General features: G+C 41.0%; 1 protein-coding gene across 2 annotated transcripts in view; it reads right to left on the reverse strand.

Annotated features, from left to right (window-relative positions):
- The window catches only part of LOC113425232 (ephrin type-B receptor 5), a 182397-nt gene extending 174432 nt beyond the window's left edge, over positions 1–7965 (reverse strand). Inside the window, exon 1 of one of the 2 annotated variants that reach the window (XM_087957335.1) lies at positions 7650–7965. The gene's annotated coding sequence lies outside the window, so the exon portion shown is untranslated. Of the gene's footprint in view, positions 1–6693 lie in introns of both variants that reach the window. The other variant, XM_026687285.2, reaches the window with a different exon arrangement.
- Positions 7966–20112: the final 12147 nt, after the last annotated feature.

Below are 20112 nucleotides of genomic sequence, written 5' to 3' on the forward strand. Positions count from 1 at the left end.
CAAAAGAACTGCATATATTTAAACATCATCATCATCATCATCATCTTTGCTTTTGTCTTTGACCAGCTTATATTTTAACAAAAAACAAAACCCACATTTAGGGGGGGGGGAGGGTTTGTCATTGAGAGGCTTTTGAAAAGACAAAAAAATAGTTTAAAAAATAAATAGTTCAATTCCAAAACACTTCTAAGTTTTAATTGTATATAATCATATCATCCTGGATAATTTCAGAGATTATTAGACTGTGATACAATTGTTAAATAACTGCACTAGTACTGGAGACACCCAAGTTAAAATTCCCCCTCAGATGCTCTCTGGGGGATTTTGGCCAGTCACTCTCTCTCAGGTCTGCCTACCTCATTTTGTGTGTTGTGTCTTTCAGTCAGTTTTTGATTCCTGGAAACTGCCGAGACAAAAGTACTTGCAGTTTTCTCAGAAGTCACTTGCCATTGCCTTCTTCCTAGGGCTAAGAAAGATGGAATGGGCCAAAGTCTCCTAGCTGGCTTTGCGCCTAAGGTGGGACTAGAACTCATTGTCTACTGGTTCCTAGGCCAGCACCTTAACCACTATACCAAACTGGATCCCTACCTCATAGGATAGTTGCTGAGAGGGGAAAATGGGAGAAGGAACTACTATATTCTACTTTGACCTCCTAAAAGGAAAGCAACTTATACCGTACATCTAACACATTATTGCTATTTCCTTTTGCCTTTGGAAATTCCGTGGTGTAGTTTGCTATCAAACTTCAGCAAGCAGCTCCAAGAGCTGCATCAATCAATCTCTTTTCTAATCCATGAATTGCCCATTTTTTGCCACCTTATTGTAGAAGCTGCCAATGACTAGCTGTGCCTACATACCATTTTTGACTTGGGCCTTGATAATTAATCAAATTTCTTGTTTGGATTCAGCATGAAGATATATCTAAATTGCATCTGTTTAGAAACAGTGCTACAGTCTCGGTCAGCCAACCACACAAACCAAGGAATTTTACAAGCAAGCCTTCAGATTTACCTTATGGGAATAGAGAGTAAGGCTTTTAGCCTCTTCCCTATCTATTATATACTGGGCAGCACATACATCTAAGAGGGGTTTACACACTTGGATATCTAGAATAAGAGGACTCCCATAGAAGCTCAAGCACATGAGTTTTCCTTTCCTGAGCATGATATACAACCACATGCACACTAATAGGCAGTGCTGGGGAGATGTACAAACTTACCAGCGGAGCTCAGAACCCAATTCTGCTTTCTTATTTATTGGGCACATGAGTCTAGAAAAGAAAGATGTGCTAATTTGGATCTACAGTATCTGTAATGTTGCACATAGATCTCTATTGTGCAACAGATCTCTACTGAACACATGTTGAAAATTGCAATACGCAAGGAATTTACATGTGTGCCTGAAACAGCCCTTACAACACATCTGTTCAAAGGAATTAAAAAATATAAAAAGTTGCCTTAGTTTTTCACAAAAGAAAGAGAAGAAGAATTAGTATTTGAAATTTATAAATTTTAATCTTCTGTCTTTCCTGTGATAGACAGATATCCCCTCCAAGAAACCACATACTGAAATTTTTCTTTGCTTCTTCTGCCTTTGCATCTGTTATAAATATGTGCAGATAGATCTGGTGAAACAAAGCAAAATTGTTGATTTGTAAATGATAGGTACTTATGTGCAAGCTTGTCTCTCTAGGGGAAAAAAATCCATTATTATTCTTAAGTGTTTACAGGTTACCAATCCTCTTATAGAATGTTTTCATGGCAGCTTCCAACAAAATATAAATTCAAAAAGTAGCATGGTAATATATAAGGCATTAAAAAATTGATTATACATATATGGGAAAAAGCAATTCCACAAGTCCACAGCTCCAAGCTGTAAAGATCAAAACCAGTTTTCTTTAAAAAAAAAATTGGGCCTGGAAATATACTAGAAGTTACTGAGGAATAACTAAATTAGATAGATTTAATAGCTTAACTTTTGGGTGTGACAAAACAAGTTTAAATAATCCTACATAATCATTACTAATAGACAATATGGATTGTATAACAAATACCCCAGAGGAAAACCATGTAATTTCTCCTTTTGATAATTTATTGGAAGATAGCATCCAGAAATCAATAATCAAATCATATTATAAATCCTTGCTGAATCAAACTGCGTGTGTATGTGACTATTATACTCAGGCCCACAAAAATAGAGCAATTTCTCAGTGTACAATGTATTTTTATTGCACAAAGCTTAGCTTTCTCTGAGAAGGAGAGGTTGGTTCTTGAAGATATAAAGATTTTTAAAATCAAGAACCAAGATTTTCCATGACCAAAGTAGAAACTTTCCTTCCCATTCCAAAATCAACAGAAGCAGTCTAGTAAAATTAGCGTTATGGATTATGAAAAGACAAACTATGTACATTTGCATAATTTATAGAGCTTCAAAACTCAGCATTCTTGGCAGGACTGCCATAGAATTTCATCTGTAGCCCAGCCTGCATATAACATGGCAAACCAGTTTAGTAGTTGGGGAGGGCATTAGAGGCTTCAATTATACAAGACAAAGTGGCACAAGCATGATTCTGGCTTTCTAGATGGAGGTAGAGTTTTTGCTTTATTGTAAACTATACGAAGCCTATTTTAGCCTTCTACTATAGCAATCATGTGTTTTGTAGGATACCATGTTGGCGATGAAGTCAAAGAGGATCCAGGTTATACAAGAAAAAAAATGGGGGTAGCAAATTATCTACACTGGCATGTATCCTTGGCCATCATCAACAGATCCATCCCTATCAAATAAGCTTCATGCCCTTCTGTAAACAGCTGTTCTTGATAGAATGTGTCCAAGGAACCCAGATTGTGAGCAGCTCTGGCACATTAATGTGTTGATACAGAATATGAAGAAAAATTTGTGGTTAGACCATAACATGATAATCAAGTAGCCCACCAAACGTCTCTGAAAAGAAGCTTGGATTCAATGCTGGTTCAATAATTTTGATACTGAGTCCAGAATATGCTTTGATTCTAGAAGGTCCTATAAAAATACTGGAGAGAAAAACTGGAGGCAGGATTGAAACTACAAGCAACCACTAAATTCAGAGCATTGGAGTGGTACTAATAATTAGGAATGGCGAATAACAATCAGTAGACCAGCTGTATTTCACAGGATAGTTTTATTTAATATGATTACCTTCTTCAGAGGGTTGGCATTTCAAAACTGATAGATAATCCACAGTTCAATTAATTAAAAAACCCCTAAAAACCCCTCAAGATTACTTGCATTGGGATTTCAGTCTCCAATAAAGCACCATGGCCAAAAGTGAAGCAAATCAGAGAAAACAGGATGTGTTATGAAATACATTTCTGGTCTTTGGCTCAAGTATTAGCAGAATAAATATCAATACACATACAACTCAAAACTTTTTGAGTTTTCCTGAAGCATCAAACTACCATTTTGGAAAACAAAATGAAAACAGATTTTTTTTCTGATCCAACAAGATTCCTGAGTTAGTCTGGCGATATCTCTATTACACTCACAAGATATACGATCTAAGCAATTTAGCATTTGAATGGGAAGTCCTCTAGGAAGTTCAGGTAGGCTAGCCTAGGGTTTCTCAAACTCAATAATTTCAACATTTGTGGACTTTCGCTCCCAGAATTCCCTAGCATGCTGGGAGGTGAAGATGGAGAAATACTTGGCTAAATCCATATCATGACAAGAAAATATCATGGGCCCAAATAAAAAGTAACCAGAAATCAAGTTCAACTTAGAAAAGACTATCTCTTCAGAGAAAACAATGCAATGCAATAACAACAAAACAACAAAATAAATAAATAAATAATAATAATAATAATAATAATAATAATAATAATAATAATAATAATAATAATAATAATAATAATAATAGTACAGCATGCAAGACACAGGGAGCTCCAACTTGGCTGTAAAAGTTGTCAGGTCTGGGGTCAACTGAGGAAGCTCTACCAGCCAGTGCAGGGAGCAGATTTTGCTGCCAGTAGGAGCAGCAAAGTGTGATAAAGGGAGAGATTTTGCATACATGTGGATCATCTAACAGGGAAATTCACTTGCACAAGCATCATTAGGATGAACAGGATGTTAAATATGCATAGCAAAGGTGAGATCATCCAGTAAATGGGAGGGGGAGTTATATCACAGCAATATTTTGGCAAAGAATTGGCAAGGGATAAAAGAGATTAAGAAAGTCTATTATCCCAAAGGTGCTTTTTCAAAAGGCAACTGGACTTCGTTTTTCCATGAAGACATTTTGCTTCTCATTCAAAAAGTTTCTTCAGTTCTCAAAACTGAAATAAGCTTCTTGGATGAGAACTGAAGATGCTTCTTGGGTGAGAAGTGAAACATCTTCAAGGAAAAACAAAGTCCAGTTGCCTCCTGAAAAAGCACCTTTGGGACAACCATGATTGAGAATCTCCACAGACAAAGAAAGTCTATACGAACACTTTTTTCAACCTCTAAAATATTTCTGAAAGGAGAAATATATTCTCAGTTGCCCACCAACAGAAGAATGCAAGCAACTTGCTCAGATAAACACCAAATTGACTGGAGCCGGGCAGTGAAATGTGTCTAAGTACAACTGGGCAGCTGTGTTGTCCAATACAAGTTGTCAGTTGTGTGTGCTTTGGTAGAGGAACTTCCTAAGAGGCAAAAATAACTTCACCTCAGGGGTGGTTTTAAGTTAGCAGTTGTGGGCAGCTCAGCTGGATTCATCTTTCTGCACACCCCAGTTCTGGAACATTTTTACAATTCTATCCATTCATACCAAAATACAGGAACATTCTTGCACAGGGAAACTATACAGCAAAAAGTCCAAAAGCTGAATGGCAGGTGGCAACTTCCCCAAGGAAGAGGTGCCGAATGGAACCCAGCACGTCACCGTGTGTTCTGCACTACCGCACATAAGGCTGCAATCTTATAAACAGATTCAGGGTTAAACTGTTCCTAGACTGTATAAATTATGTAAATTGAGAGTGCTGAAAAGGCATGTGAGAGAGGCAACCCTCTTCAAGCTACACAGAACATATATTTGTTCCACTATTGCCTCTGGTTCAAACTGGTTTTGCAGATTTTTTTTTGTTTAAGTATAGAAATCTGCTGAACAGAGTTGAATGGGGATTAATAGATACAAAACTACCAATGGTTCTTCTTTCAAATCTCCTTCTAGTCAGTCTCTGAAAAAAAAATTCATTTGTTCCCAAAATGTACACCCTACTTCTTAGGTTACCACAAAATGTCCATCTTAGGCTATTGTTGTGAGGGACTGGATCCTGCAAGCTTCAGCATTTGCAGCTACAATATAGTAAGCCTTGCTCCGTCAGAAACAATTCCTCCTTGTCACAATGCATGGAAAACTGGACATTGAAACCAGAGGAAATACAGAAAAGCAACTCAGACAAACACCACTGGGTTGTGTAAAAAGGCCAATGGTCCCCACAGCCCTATCCAGCAATCTAAAAGCATGGTAGCAGATCATACTAGCTTTCCACTGGATTAACAAATCCATGTCTGTGTGATTCCCACTGCCTTTGTAAATGCAATGCATAATCTGTGCAAAGACAGGAAAAATCATTCATTGTGTATCCCACATAATAAGAGAGCGGGGAGCCAGTCTGGACCAGCCTAGCAGGGGGAGCGGATTAGGTGTGATTTAAGAAAGCTTTTGACAAGTTTCATGTTTTGACTCGTGTTTCTAATAAGAAGGGGGTTCTCCCTCCCCTTCGGGCCAGGGCAAATGGAGAGGGGGAATTCCAGGTGATGTAAGTAATACTGTCTCTAATATCCATTTGCTTTTTTCTGTCAAGCAAAGGAAACATTGCAATATTGCATTGGGGTTGAGAAGGACCTCTTTTTCACAGAAAAAAGCAAGCTGACCTAGGCTGTGAAAAAGAGACCCCAGATGTTTGCAAATCCCTCTTCTCTTGAGGAATTCAAAATATACTAGCAGTTCGATGAAGATGAAAGGTGAGGCAGCTGGTATCGCAAACCATCCCATCCAAGGGCATTCTTCTCCTCTCTTTAGAAATCCTCAATCCCCCACCTCTCCTTAGAGACTCTCAACTCCATTGCACCCCCACCCCCCCAATTCTCCCCAGGCTCTTTTTGCCCTGCACACAAAGGAATAGGCATTTATCTAACAGGATGCAATTTCCCCCAACAGACACAGAGCTCATCCTAGGGGTGGAGTGGAGGAAAACAAGTGAAGCACAGCTCAACAGATGCTCTTCATAAACCCTCCAGAATTTGGAAGGGGGGAGGGTGTTGGTGGGGTGAAAAGAGAGAGGGAGAAGATTATAGCTACAGAAGTGTACCCAACAATAAAACACAGCAAAAAAGGGGGGGGCTGCCTCTATGCTGAACATGGAACAGCCACGAGCCAGCTGTGCAGCAGTTTGAAATCATGACCTGATTTTTCAATTATGCTTCTTCTCTCCCCCACTTCCCTCCCCCCCCCCCCTTTAGCCAAGCCATCTGACACACAAGAAAGAAGCGTGATCTGTAGGAAGGAAAAGGGAGGAAGCAGAGCCCGAGCGAGCGAGGGTCGATGGACTCAGCCTCCTGGGGCCACACTTCCAGGTTCTGCAGTGGGCCTCAGGACCCCTTTCCCCAAGCAGGAAGGCAGGCAGGAAAATTTGAGCAGTTTGCGGCTCAACTCTGCTCCGAAGTACCCACCTGGCTGGTGCGGTCAGGATGCTCTATCAGAGTGGGAGGATCTCTCTGGGAAAAAGAAAAGCCGAGAAGGGTCGCTCAAATCTGTGGCGGAGATGAGATCCTGGAAAAGTGCTCCTCCGATCGCTCGTTTCTCGCCGCTCCCCTTTCTCTTTCTCGCTCAGACATATATATTTCGTGGGATCCCTTCAAAGGGATCCACGATCCACTCACTAGGATCTCGCCAGCAGCAACCTTTCCACAGCGCCTCCGCGAGACGGGAACCTGCCAGCCGGCCGCCCAGCCAGCCTGTTGTCTGGGCTCCTAAAGCAATCCTCGGAGAGAGTTCTCATAGCCCAATGCAGGGATTCCGGGTCCCCCTTTTCTGGCCCGGCCTTTCCCACTCGCCAATCCGGAATCTGTCGGCCAGTCCAGATCTTTTGGCTTGGGACGGGAGATGTCTTGTGGCTACCAGCCTTTTTTTGTTGTTGTTTTGGTTTGGTTTGGTTTTGTTTTTTTCTGTCAAAGCGCCTTTCTGCCAGCCAGCTAGCCAGGTTTCTCTCCACAAACGCTCCTCCTGCTTGGCGCTTCTTTTCGGGACTTCGCTCCCCTTGGCAAGAGGATTCCCTGCTCCGAGCAGGATTGTGAGGATCCCGCGATTCGAAGCTGCGGGGGCTCCGATCCGATCCTCTTGCAAGCAGACCCCGCGAGGGCAGCCGTGGTCTTCCCTCCTCGCTTCGCACCGGCTCCGTCGGCCCCAAACGGAGCAGCCCAGCGTCCTGAAGGCGGAGCTCCAAGCGGAGGCCCTGCCCTACCTTCCGCGCTCCCAACCACCACCAAGCAGCAGCAGCAGCAATCTTGCGAGGAATCTGCAAAGTTGTTGCCGTGCACCCTTCCCGGCTGCTGGCAAAAGACTCCTTCAGCCGAACCGTCTCCCCCCTTTCTCCGCCCCAAGGCTGGAGCTCTAAGCCAAAAGGTACCTGGACTCAGCCGGGCTCTTGCCGCCGCCTCCGCCACCTGCGCTGCTCCGTAACCTCGTCACGGGCTTCCGTGTCGCCCAGCTTCAGGCTGCAGCAGGACCGGGGACCATAAAGGTTCTTACTGGCCGCAGGGCGTAACAAACGCTTGGGGATACCTGTGGAACCTCTGAGGCGACTCTCAGGAGGAAGCCCTTCATAAAAGCTCAATGTGAACTTTTCTTTCTGGTAAAGTTAAGGATGGCGGTTAATTAAGGAATTGTCTTCCACATAAGTAATTTGGCCCCTGGCCAAGACGTTAGCGTAGATCCCAAGTTTTGAGTGTTTTGAAGGAAGTCGAAAATAGTTTTGCCACCGAACAAAAAGGCAATGGCTCTTTCTATTTTTGAAAATACTTTCATTCTCTCTTGCTGAGAGGTTCCAGAAGCAGCAGAGAGACTTCGAATACTCATTTTCAACGCCACCAATTACATTTGCGAAAGATGAAATTCGTTGCCTGCTATTAGCTGTAGTTGAATAATCCACCCATTAAAATTAGTATGTTCTGCTTTCTCAGTTATGACAGAACAGTAGGCTGCTACTGCTGCTGCTGCTGCTACTACTATTATTACTACGCACTTTTCAAGACTGCTTGTAGAATATCAAAACCTGAACTTCCTAAAAGATAGTTTTCCAAACAATTTAGAAAATGTATACCTCAAATCTGGATATTTTCCATTGAGTCACGCTCCCATATAGTTTTAACATTTCCCAGACTTTAAAACTGAAAATGCGTTGAACTACTTTGGCTTGATTGGGCCAAACAGCGGGTATTTTACCAGCCAAATAGTGCACAAAAGATAAACATACTTCAGGAATCCTATGGGGAAGGGAAAGAGTTGCTAGAGAAAAACCATAGACAGTGAGAGAGTTAAAGACATATACACTCCCCATATGTTTGGATCCTAATTGCCCCCTTCTGAAATAACTTTTCTTTAACAAAAGCAGCCATCTGGATTTTGTTACATTTGTTTAAAGGCTAAATTGCATGAGAGCATGTTTCAGAATTAGGTACAAATTCACTGTACCACAGCTAGCACATGTGGTAAAGAAAATAGGATGATTAAATAGTAATGCAGGCAAATACTCTATCAGGAGAACCAACAAGCCAACAACAAAGTTGGCAAGTTCTGATGACCAATCTGTGACACAAGCAGAGATGCCATTTTATCTCATTCGTAAGTTCTCCTCGCAGTCTCCCTCCATTTCTCCTGACTACAGCTAGTCCTCAACTTATGACAACAATTGAGCCCAAGATTTATGTTGCTAAGGGAGAAATGTGTTAAGTGAATTTTGTCCCAGCTTTTGATGCCACATTTGTTAAGAGAATCCCTGCAGTTGTTAAATTAGTAACATGGTTGTTAAGTGAATCTGGTTTCCCCATTGATTGTGCTTGTCAGAAGGTTGCAAAAGGTGATTGCATGACTCCGCGACACTGCAACCGTCATAAATGTGAGTCAGTTGTCAAGCATCTGAATGTAAATTGCACAACCATGGGGATGGTGCAACACTCGTGTGAAAAAAATGGTCATAAGTCACTTTTCTCAATGCCGTTGTGACTTCCAGTGGTCACTAAATGAACTTGTAAGTCGAGGACTACCTGTGTAGTCTTTGGTGCTGAGGTTACCCTAAAAGATTAGGACTCGGATCACAGTTGTAAGCTGAGTAGTGATTTGGGTTTGGATCTCCCCAGCCTTCTAATCTGACGCTATAAATCACCATATTGCACTGGAGGTCACATCTCTCATTCCAGTTTGGTATCTAAGGAACAAATGAAGCAGGACAAGGATGAGCATGTTAGATCTTCAGTGTCCTGCCGCACCATTCTGCTTGTTTTTAGGGTAAATTTCTATAATAGCCAGGCTTTTCTCAGAAGGTCATGACAGGAACAGGAGGGCCATGGACTTGTCAATGTCATTGTTTCACAGCCATAGTCTGTGTTTCTCCATGGTAGCTCACTGGACTCACGGCCTCTGAAAGCAGCAATCTCCCACCAAGGTTCCTGTTATAAAATACCCATTGCTCATGGAAAGGTTTCAAGAACCGGATATGTTTAGCATAATTAAAGCCATTTAACTGGACTAAATCGGGAGTTGTTAGATTATGTTCCAGAGAATGCCAGGGTCCCTTGGAAGTTTGGCATAGGATTATACATCTGAAAAGCTTACTGCTCCCACAGTCATCCTTTGTGTAGCCACAAGGTAACATTGGGCAGCATATTTAGTTGGTTAATACAGATCACAATCTACACAGACACATAGTAGAATAAGAAAAAACAGGATTACAACCAAAACAAGAAACATGGAGCCCCGATGCAAAACGCAGGTGGCTTCTATTAATCGCGCTCAGAACAAATCAGTCTTTACTCCCCTCTGCAAGGTCAAGGGCAAATTATTAAAAAAGAAAAGGGACGGCCACGGAGCAACTGCCTCCTCACTCTTCACCCCCTCAATAATGGAGGTGTCACTAATTTATTTATTTTTTCACACGAGTGTTGCACCATCCCCATGGTTGTGCAATTTACATTCAGATGCTTGACAACTGACTCACATTTATAGCGGTTGCAGTGTCGGGAGTCATGCAATCACCTTTGCAACCTTCTGACAAGCACAATCAATGGGGAAACCAGATTCACTTAACACTTCTGTATGGAAGGGACAGTCTGGCAGATACCTTAGTCCAGTGTTTCTCAACCTCAGCCATTTTAGGTGTATGGATTTCAATTTCCAGGATTTCCCAACCAGCATGGCTGGCTAGGGAATTCTGGGAGTCCAGGCATCTTAAAATAGCTGAGGTTGAGAAACACAACTTTTTGGGCACTAGGGACCAGTTCAGTGGAAAACAATTCTGGTCCTGCACATGCATAGATGAGACTTTGCTCGCTTGTGTAGGCTGGTTTCTCATGGTCCATGAATTGGTATTGGTCAGCAGCCTGGGGGTTGGGGAACCCTGCCTTAGACCTTTCTAGAGTTAAACCAGCAGCACCTAACCTTGAAGACCAAGTGACAGCCATGGCCCAGGAGTTTTGCACAGATGCATCTAGTGTGCTAATTGCACCCATTCTCGGACCAGGAGTTCTGCTCACTGTCATTTATATTTTAGCCCCAGTTGGATTAGGGTAATAGTCCATCCATATACAGGTTTGCCCTTGAAAAATACTCGGAAGCCTACTGGTTCAGAATGTAATAGTTTTAGGTGTTCCAAAGTTTGCCTGTGCAACACCATTGCTGTACACTGGGTTCCAGTGTGCAATTCAAGGTCCTGATTATTATATTTAAATTCCTATATGGCATGGGACCAAGTTATCTGTGAGGTCACCTGAGGACTATTGTCCGTTCCCCTAGATCAGGGGTCTGCAGAGCTCTGGAGCCACATGCGGCTCTTTCAGCCCTCTGCTGTGGCTCCCTGTCAACTGATTCCACCACTGGCTGGCCCTGCCCCTCCCCATCACTCCTCATCTGGCCTGAAAAGGTAAGGGTGATGGCAGGAGATGGAGACTTGCTCCATATTCCAGATCAGGAGGTGACTAGATGGGACGTCGAGTTGGCCACCCAGTCACACCGGTTGTTAAATTATTGGCTCCCAGTGTTTTCTGTGAGAAATAGGCCCAAATGGCTCTTTCAGTGTTAAGGTTGCAGACTCATGCCCTAGATGCAACAGTTAAATAAATAATGTCAGAAGATGTACCTTCTCACTGCTGAATGGAACAGTCTCTTCACTGAAAGTTGAAGGACCACAACTCCTTCAGCCTTCCAGAAGGTTGTTAAGACCCGGTTTTTCCTGCAGGCATCAGGACCAAGATGTTAAAGGAACTCAATGGAAGCCTGTTTGTTTTGGCAAATTGCTATATAGTGCTTTGGTGGTGGTGAGGGTTAACGTTGTTTTATATTAGGTTGCTTTTAATTTTGGTATCGGATTATTTTATATTGTTTTCCTTAATTGGTTATTCAACTTATGTATTGAAGATGGGCGGCCTTACAAATGTTCTAAATAAATAATTCCTATGTTGCAATCTATAATGTAAGACAGCTGTAGGTAGCTCAGAAAGGCTGACCACAATCCTCTGTAAATCATTATGTGCACACATTACGCTGTAACTCTAAATGTTTTGCAACAACTTAAGCCATGCAGAGAATCTTCTAGAAATAAGTTGATGTGAGAAACAGGAAAGCAATTGCATTGGTTAGATTTATAGATGCTTTTTTCTGTTCCTATGAACCTTTAACCAGAATGTTAAAGATAAGTTACAAAGGGTCATCTCATCCATTCCTCCTCAAAGGAAAAATATTCCAAATATAGCTATCTGGTAAATTAGCACCTCTAGCAATTAACACAGAGGTTATGGTTTAATATGCAAAACAGAAACAGAAAAATACACCCTATCACAAAGGCTCCATAAACAAAAACCATACTAACTCAAATATTTGGATTCAATGGAAGTGCAGTTTTTAACCTAATTGCTTTCCAGTTCTGGTAGAAGTTTATTGAAATTAAAATCACTGTTAAATCAGTATTGATAAGCCTCAAACTGAAATTTGCTTACTTCTGCTCTTTTGAGAGAACCATGTCAAGTTTTACATTGGATTAATTTCTGACTTTCACAAATTGTTATTTTGACATGTCCATAATAGAGGTAAAAAAGTAGCACATTATGGCTAAATTTGTAATTCTTTAAATTGAAAAAAGTGGAGAAGATGTCTAAGTAACATATTTTGACAGCTGTTCTTCATTGTAGACATGAGAAATTGCTCCTGAAATTCTGTGGGAATTCTTTCGCCAAATGAGGTACCATATTTGTTTAGATTCTGAGAATTCCTTTTTAAAAAATTCTTTTAAAAAGTGTGGAAAATATATTAAAAAGTGTTGCATACTCATTTATAAAGGGCATGATCCATGTAAAATATCTGAGGAACCCTGAGATTGACTCACCCCACCTGCACTAAGAAAAGAGCATGCTGCAAACCCTATAAATCAAGGAATTCCAGTTGACAAGGTACAGAAGAGCATTTTCAGTCATGGCTCCAGTCCCTTAGAACATTGCTAGTTATCCTGAGGTAAGATCCGCACAGACCTTTTGGGCCTTTGAAAAGGGCCTGAAGATGTAGCTCTGCCAACTGCAGGGGTTGGAGCCCCAATGCAGGGGTGGTCGGTTAATGGAATAAGATAACATTGCACCTCTGTTTGCATCTTATTTCCTTCCTCCCTATCTTTATTTATTTATTTATTTATTTGTCAATCACTTACAAGATAATAGGTATAAGTATATAGATAGTTATGAATACATGAAACAGGTACATATAAGAAAAATAAAAGAAACAATAGGACAGGAACGGTAGGCATGTTGGTGCGCTTATGCACACCCCCTACATCTTGTTTAAGCCTAGAGTTTTCCTTTAGGCAAGATGGGCGGTATATGATTGGTAGATAGATAGATAGATAGATAGATAGATAGATAGATAGATAGATAGATAGATAGATAGATAAGCATGTAAGCAAGCAAGTTTGATCTTACTGATTGAGAACTCAACATTCTTTTCACAAACCCAGCTTTAAGTGAGATGCAGCTTAAAAAAATAAATATGTAATCTACAGACTACCCTTAAATACTTTAAGACAATATTCAAGATTCAAATAATGTGTCCAAAAACATCACAGATACCATTTTGGGGAGAGAAGTAATATTTCATGATCCTATGCATCCAACTCCACAATTATAGAAATCTACCATATCTCAAAAAAGATTTTTCAAGGTGTTCTTGCAATGACCTAATTTTCAATGTAGAATAATGCTTTCTTTACATTTGGATAAGCATTTGGATTTGGAATTCTTATATGGATTTTGAAAAGATATGTACAAGAGAGCTAAAATGCATTATATTCCAGAACAGGGGTCCCCAACCACCGGTCCGTGGAACAAGTCCTACCGGGCCGCTGGTTTGCTGGGTGCCGCCATCTTTTTTTGATGAAAAAGTGCTTCCGGTGAGCTTTTCCGGGTAGAAAGCTCACCGGAAGCACTTTTCATCAAAAAGATAGCGGCGCTGCGTTCGGTGAGCTTTTCCGGGTAGAAAGCCATTTCTACCGGAAAAGCTCACCGAGCGCAGCGCCGCCATCTTTTGATGAAAAGTGCTTCCGGTGAGGTCACCGGAAGCACTTTTTCATCAAAAAAAGATGGCGGCGCCCAGCTAATGCTGGTACCGGGCCGCGGCATAAGAAAGGTTGGGGATCACTGTTCCAGAAGATATGATTTGGCCACCAGAGATGAGGGGGACTTTCACTCATTTGTTTCCTCTTTAGTCATCTCTGCAGATAGCAGCATGTGGCTGACCTTGACTAGATTCAGAAGTTAAGTAAGGACTGACCTGGATGAAGGATCACAAGGGAACATCAAGTTTTTAGGTTTCGCTTTATAGTGAAAATGCAAAGACAAATGAAAACCCTGACAAAGCCACAGTGTCAAGCTACTTATGTGTTATTTCCAGGAAAACTTCATCAGCATGAGCATCAAGAGTCAAGCTTGATTTGAGGTCATCTGTGCTTTATTAAATGCATAACATTTAGAAAACTAACCATATATGAAGATATACTTTTACTTAAATGGGTATTTCTATGGGAACTTCTGCAACATTTCCTGTATAAAGAAAAAAATAAATATGTAAGGAAAAAATAATAAGAACAACAACCTGATTCAACTTTGAGTCAAACATTCATTTTCCGTAGCTCCAACAAGAGTAGTACATATCTGAGCTACATAAGCACATTTTTTAAGGATCTATGATTGGCCAAAATTCCTGGATAGGCATTCATCAATGGAGAAAACCTTTCAAAGCTTACAAAGTTGACCCATATTTGAATAGCTGAGACCTCTATCCACTCTAAAATGTATATCAGCAAAAGATATTTTCAGACTTAAAGCAAAAAGATAGATTGCTATCCTTACCCAGCACATTTTAGAAATGAGAGGTAATAAGATGAAGACAGAAAAATGGCACCCTCTCTGGTAAGTACTGGATGAAATACTTACCCAGCATAGGATCCTCTAGATTCATACAATGCAACTGATTTAATAGTTCCATGTAGGTAGTATTATACTTCTGAATTAGCCACAGGCGATTCTGAAAAGATAATCCTTTTATAAAAATCCCTTCAATGTCCTTATGCTGTATGATATAATTTTGTATGTAAATAAAAAGAAAGCATCTAATTCTCTTCACCCACTTCTCTGAAATGCTCCATATTTCATGCTTCGGCATAATTACTGAAGTGATTTCCATTTGGTTATTCCTTTTTCTTCTTGTTTTCCTTTTCCCTGCTCCTCACATATCCCTTTGCGACTTTGATGGACTTCGGCTTTTTGGCTGTTTTGGATTTCCACGACTCTTTCAGGAGATTGGACCACAGGAATGGATTACTGAAACAGTAAACTTTTTATGGAGCTGCCCTTGAAGAGCCTTCAGAAGCAGCAGCTGGTCCAGAATGCCATGGCATGGACAGTTTTGGGCATCTAACATTATGTGTACATAGGCATGCATGCTCCATGAGCTCACAGTGGGTTTCCAAGTGCGATTCAAGGCCAGTGGTTGTCATCTATAAAGCCCTGCACGATATAGGGCCAGGCTACTTGTGGGACTGGTTTCCCTCATTGTTCCTGCTCCCTCGCAAGATCTAAGGGCATGCTCCAGGTCCCTTCTATTAAACAATGTCATTTTGTTGAATCCAGGAGTTGTGCAGCAGCATCTGTTTTGTGAAATAGCATCCCCCAGAGATTCAGTTGGCTTTAACCTCTTAACCTTTTGTAAGGCTCTCAAGACCTGGCTATTCCCACCCCCCAGCATTTGGGCAAGGTTACTTAAGCTTTGTTGTGGGATGGGATTTTAGGATTGGAATTGATCATTTACCTTGGGCATCATGGGTTATTGTTTTGAATTGTTGGGGTCTTCAATCTTTGTATGACACCTAGAGCTACTTCTGTGAGGTGGGCAGCTTCATAGATTATCTGAATAAATACATATAATCTGTTGGAAAGATCCTACAATACCCACAATAAATGAATTGTTAATAAAGATGATAGAATTGGCAATGATAAACAAGAGCTGGATTAACATCCCTGATGAGAGAAAAATCACTGAAGAAATTCATCTATAATTGAAAGCTTTTTGTGGCTTTTTTTGCAGGAGATGGAGAAACATCACATTTTAATTTGATGATTGCTTAAATTTATTTCCCCTTTTTTTGGAAGGAAGGGGAAATGGATATTTTATTATAGTCTTAAACTAACAGTCAAAAGTGTTTTTTTTATATCCTTGGAAGAAGAAGTCAGAAATCATTCTTTGTACGGTATATATTTGTGTTTTCCTTTATGTTTCTTTATACTGTGACTTCTTCAGTTTTGAATGGAAGCTGGGGTTCTCAACTCTGACCTCAGCTCAAAATGGTGAACATGCCTATTTCCTCCTATTTTCCCCACAACAACCCTGTGAGGTAGTTTGGACTGGCCTAAAGTCACTCAGATGGCTTTCATGCCTAAAACGGGTCTCGAACTCATGGCGGTTTCTAGGCCAGCACCTTAACCCTGTACCAAACTGGCTCTCTTTTGGCTCCAGTTATTAACCTATTTGGTGATATTTTCTCAGACTTGGTAAAACAGCTGAATAATTGTGTTCCCTGACCTGCCAGAGAACTAAATTACTTCCCCTGACCTATCAAAATCACCTGCACTAGCTCAGTTCTTGCACATCCTGGATTTTACCCACAGACCTGGCATTTTTAGGCCACTGGTTGCCACCTCAGTGGAAGCAACACTATATGGGTTCCAGTGTCTTCCACTACACAGCTAGTGATCCCTAATCCCTCTCTGTGGGATTTGAGTCACAGCCATTTACTACGAAGCAGCCACTCCACCCCCACCCTCTCTGTTCCATTCTCACGGCTGGATAACTTGACACATATTAAATAGGGTCTGATTCTGACAGCTGCTCAAACAAAGGAAATTGGATGAGCTTTTGCAATTAAACTAGAGCTACAGGCATTCAGCTTGTCTCAGGATCAGTGCTTTTGGTACAACATGCGTAGTAAATTTCTTCACGTCTCATTCCCCTTTTCTGCTCCATTTTTTACTACAAAGAAGAGCAGCTGACCCATACAGAAGAGCATGGGCTTCACCACTGCATCAGAGGTAGGGAAAGGAGATGTGGCTGATTCAGCCAAGTGATTATCACAACGTTTCTCCCCTTCTGTGCTTAATGGAATGGCCAGCAGTTTCCCATATCTCCCCCTTCTCCTCCTCATAAAAGCAAAGGCTGAAAAACCTACTGCTTTGAATGAAGTTTGAGCAAAGTTCCTATAGCCATAGATGTACATCCTCATGTGTGTTCTCAGGCTTTTCCTTTGAATTTTATTCCAAGGCATTTCTACTTATCTCTGTTTACCCCTTCATTAAACATAGATGGGTATGCATGCTAATGCAAGATTTGCCTCTCTTGCGGTGAACTTTCAATTTTGCCATGTCCAGAGGAGAATACAAACCACACTGCAGCTAAGACACAGATTGGAATATATCACCTCACTATTCCAGTTGTCTGCTTCCTAAATTAAATAGGTTTTTATTTGCTGCTAGACAGCTGTATTCAGTTTCTCACATTTCTGGACTGTATAAATTAAATTACATGGGTTATCTGAAATATGTACACACAAAAATAGTACACATGTGAGCCTAAAATGCCGGGGCATTATTTTGTTTCTTGACTGTTGAAGAGGAAAATATTATTGAATGGGTTCGAGTTGCAGCTATTCTGTAGTTAATCCAGGCAGTTTCACTGGGGGATTACAGCATTCCCTTAAGCATAATATACATTCTTTACTTCAGGAACCAGTGATGGACATCTTCTGTAGAGTGAGTGAAGGCACCATATAGCTGGCTGGTTGAGAAAAGTATCCAGCAATATTGAATTGAGTGGTGGGATCCAGGTGAGAATAGTACACAAATATGTATTTTTCTGTCTCCTTTTCTCTCTCCTTTTTCCCAAGCACGGAGAAGATGCACACACAAATGCACACTTGAAACAGTATAATATAAGGACCTAATCTTATGCAGCTATGGAGTAGTGGAAAGTGGTTTGTGTATGAAATTAGTGAAGAAATTCAATCCAAAAACACTCACGGAATGACATATGTCAGAAATACCAGAATAGCTATGTGTATTGTGAAGTTGGTGTATATGAGAAACTAGAGGAAAGCAAGGGGGGGGGGTTGAGATTTTTGAAAACAAAGCCAGAATGAAAAGCATAATCCATGTGATAAATCCCCTTTCTGCGGGGAACATGTCAGGTCCTGAGGAGAAAAAGAACTGGAATGTACAGGGCAGACCACACAAACCAGTGAGACAAAACCACACGTGAGGGAGAAGGGAAGGGAGGGGGTGAGCCAGACAAGGGGAATGGAGCTGAAAGAGAAAGAATGAACAAGACAAGCACAAAGAGGCCAAGTGGCACAACGATGCACAGAAAAGGGACGAGAACTGCATACCGAAAAAGGACATGGAGCAGAGGATGAAGGATGGCGAGGAGGAGGAGGAGGAGGAGGAGGAGGAGGAGGAGGAGGAGGAGGAGGAGGAGACGACAACAATGTAGCAAGGCATAAACTTTGGTAGGATGGGGAATGAAGGAACTCAGAACATCTTGGAGTCAGACTTTTCCAACCATTTTGAGGAAATGTGATTCACATCTCACCCTTGGCCATGATTGGTTGACTAAGTAACATTTTATTTATATTTATTTATTTAAAACATTCATTTAGCTGCCTTTATCTTATAACAGACTCTGGACAGCTCCCAATCAAAAATTAAAACAACATAAAATCATATTTAAACTACAACAACCCAACACATTAAAAACAAAAAAAAATGTGATGCCAAGTCAAGCTTCTGATGTGCAGTCACATTGTCTTATCCCAGTGCTTGGGGGGAAAGCCAGGTCTTCGAGTGGTTTATGGAAGGATTATTTATGTAGCACAATGGGCTGCAGCTCCATATTTTTAGCTAAGCTAAAAATAATGGTCCATGTGGCAAAAGGACTCATTTAGACATTGCATTAAGCTTTCAGTCAAACAAGCTAAAATGGCTTGCAGCAACATCTGGCTAGGTTGTGGGTTTCTGCAGCAATGTACAGAAGTTCAAGCAGAAAATTGAATGTATGGTTTTATTGCTACAGGTTTTCAGGAGCATGTTTTCCCACAAATCAGAAAATACACAGAGTTTTGAATACTCACAAACCTAAGAATGCCTACAAGGAAAAATCTAAGTTTTATACCAATAAATTGAAATTTGAACTTGAAATTTTGGGGGGAAAAATTCTTGATATGATTCAGAAGTCACCTCTACCACCAAGCTACCCGATATTGAAAATGATTATTTCCTTCAGATCTCAATGTTCAGAAAATTCTGCTTTCACACACAGAAAATACATTTGTTCACATTTTTATGGTGGGGGAGGGGAGCAGGGGATAAGAAAAGAAGGTCCACATAATGCTCTCATCCATGTGCAAGCTTCATGTATTTTCCCAGTCTTCTTTCTCCCCCTCTTTATTACAAGTAATAGAAAAATCATCTTGTTTAAAAAAAGAGAGAGAACAATTATGCCAACTTCACACTTTCTCTTATCTTTTCCACAGTGATGTGGTTCTGACATGGACGATCAATCATATATTAGATTTAGAAAGTGATCACATCCAGCATATATCCAGGGCAGTTCTATGCTGTCTTTAATCACAGCTTTGTTATCTAAAAGAATAGCTTGCTGCCTGCAAGTGTCATTAATAGCTATTGCTTGTCTTGAGTGATCAAATATGCCCTTCTGGTAGCAAATTAGAAAACCCCAATAACTAGAAGAACAAAAATCCTGCTCCCCACTCTTCATCTCACCAGATAGGCTTTCTACAGCCAGATAAGGGGGAAACATTAGCTCCCACTCTTACTAGTGGAGACCAGCAAAGGTATTTCTAATTCCATGCAGACGAGTAAAGAAAGAAGGTAACATGTATTAGTTCTTGATTTCTGGAAGGAAGGATCTGAAGAAAACCCAGGAGGACAAACTGAAAGTCCTCTCTAATAAAGCTGTCCCACCCTGTAGTTCCAGAAGTGTGAAAAAAGTGCTGTTGCAGCATTTTCTCCGCACTGAGCGCTGAGCTGGTCAACTTCCAGACATCACCCGCACAACTTCCATTGCACTTTTGAAGCCCCTGCAGAACCACTGGGACTTGAAAGAATAGCTCTGATCCAGGATCAGTATCTCCCTCTATGTGGAAAGGCACCGAAAGAAACAAGTAGTCATCTCTTACTTGTTCAGCTGTCAAGTACTGTGGTGCTACTTGAGCAATTAGAAAATAAAGAAACAGGGCATATTGACAATATCCCCTGCAAAAGAACCTTGAAATA

This window comes from Notechis scutatus, chromosome 2 (assembly GCF_049901735.1).
Source record: "Notechis scutatus isolate UNSWTSFEM ecotype Mainland chromosome 2, rNotScu1.2, whole genome shotgun sequence".
In the NCBI taxonomy this organism is placed as follows: Eukaryota; Metazoa; Chordata; class Lepidosauria; order Squamata; family Elapidae; genus Notechis; species Notechis scutatus.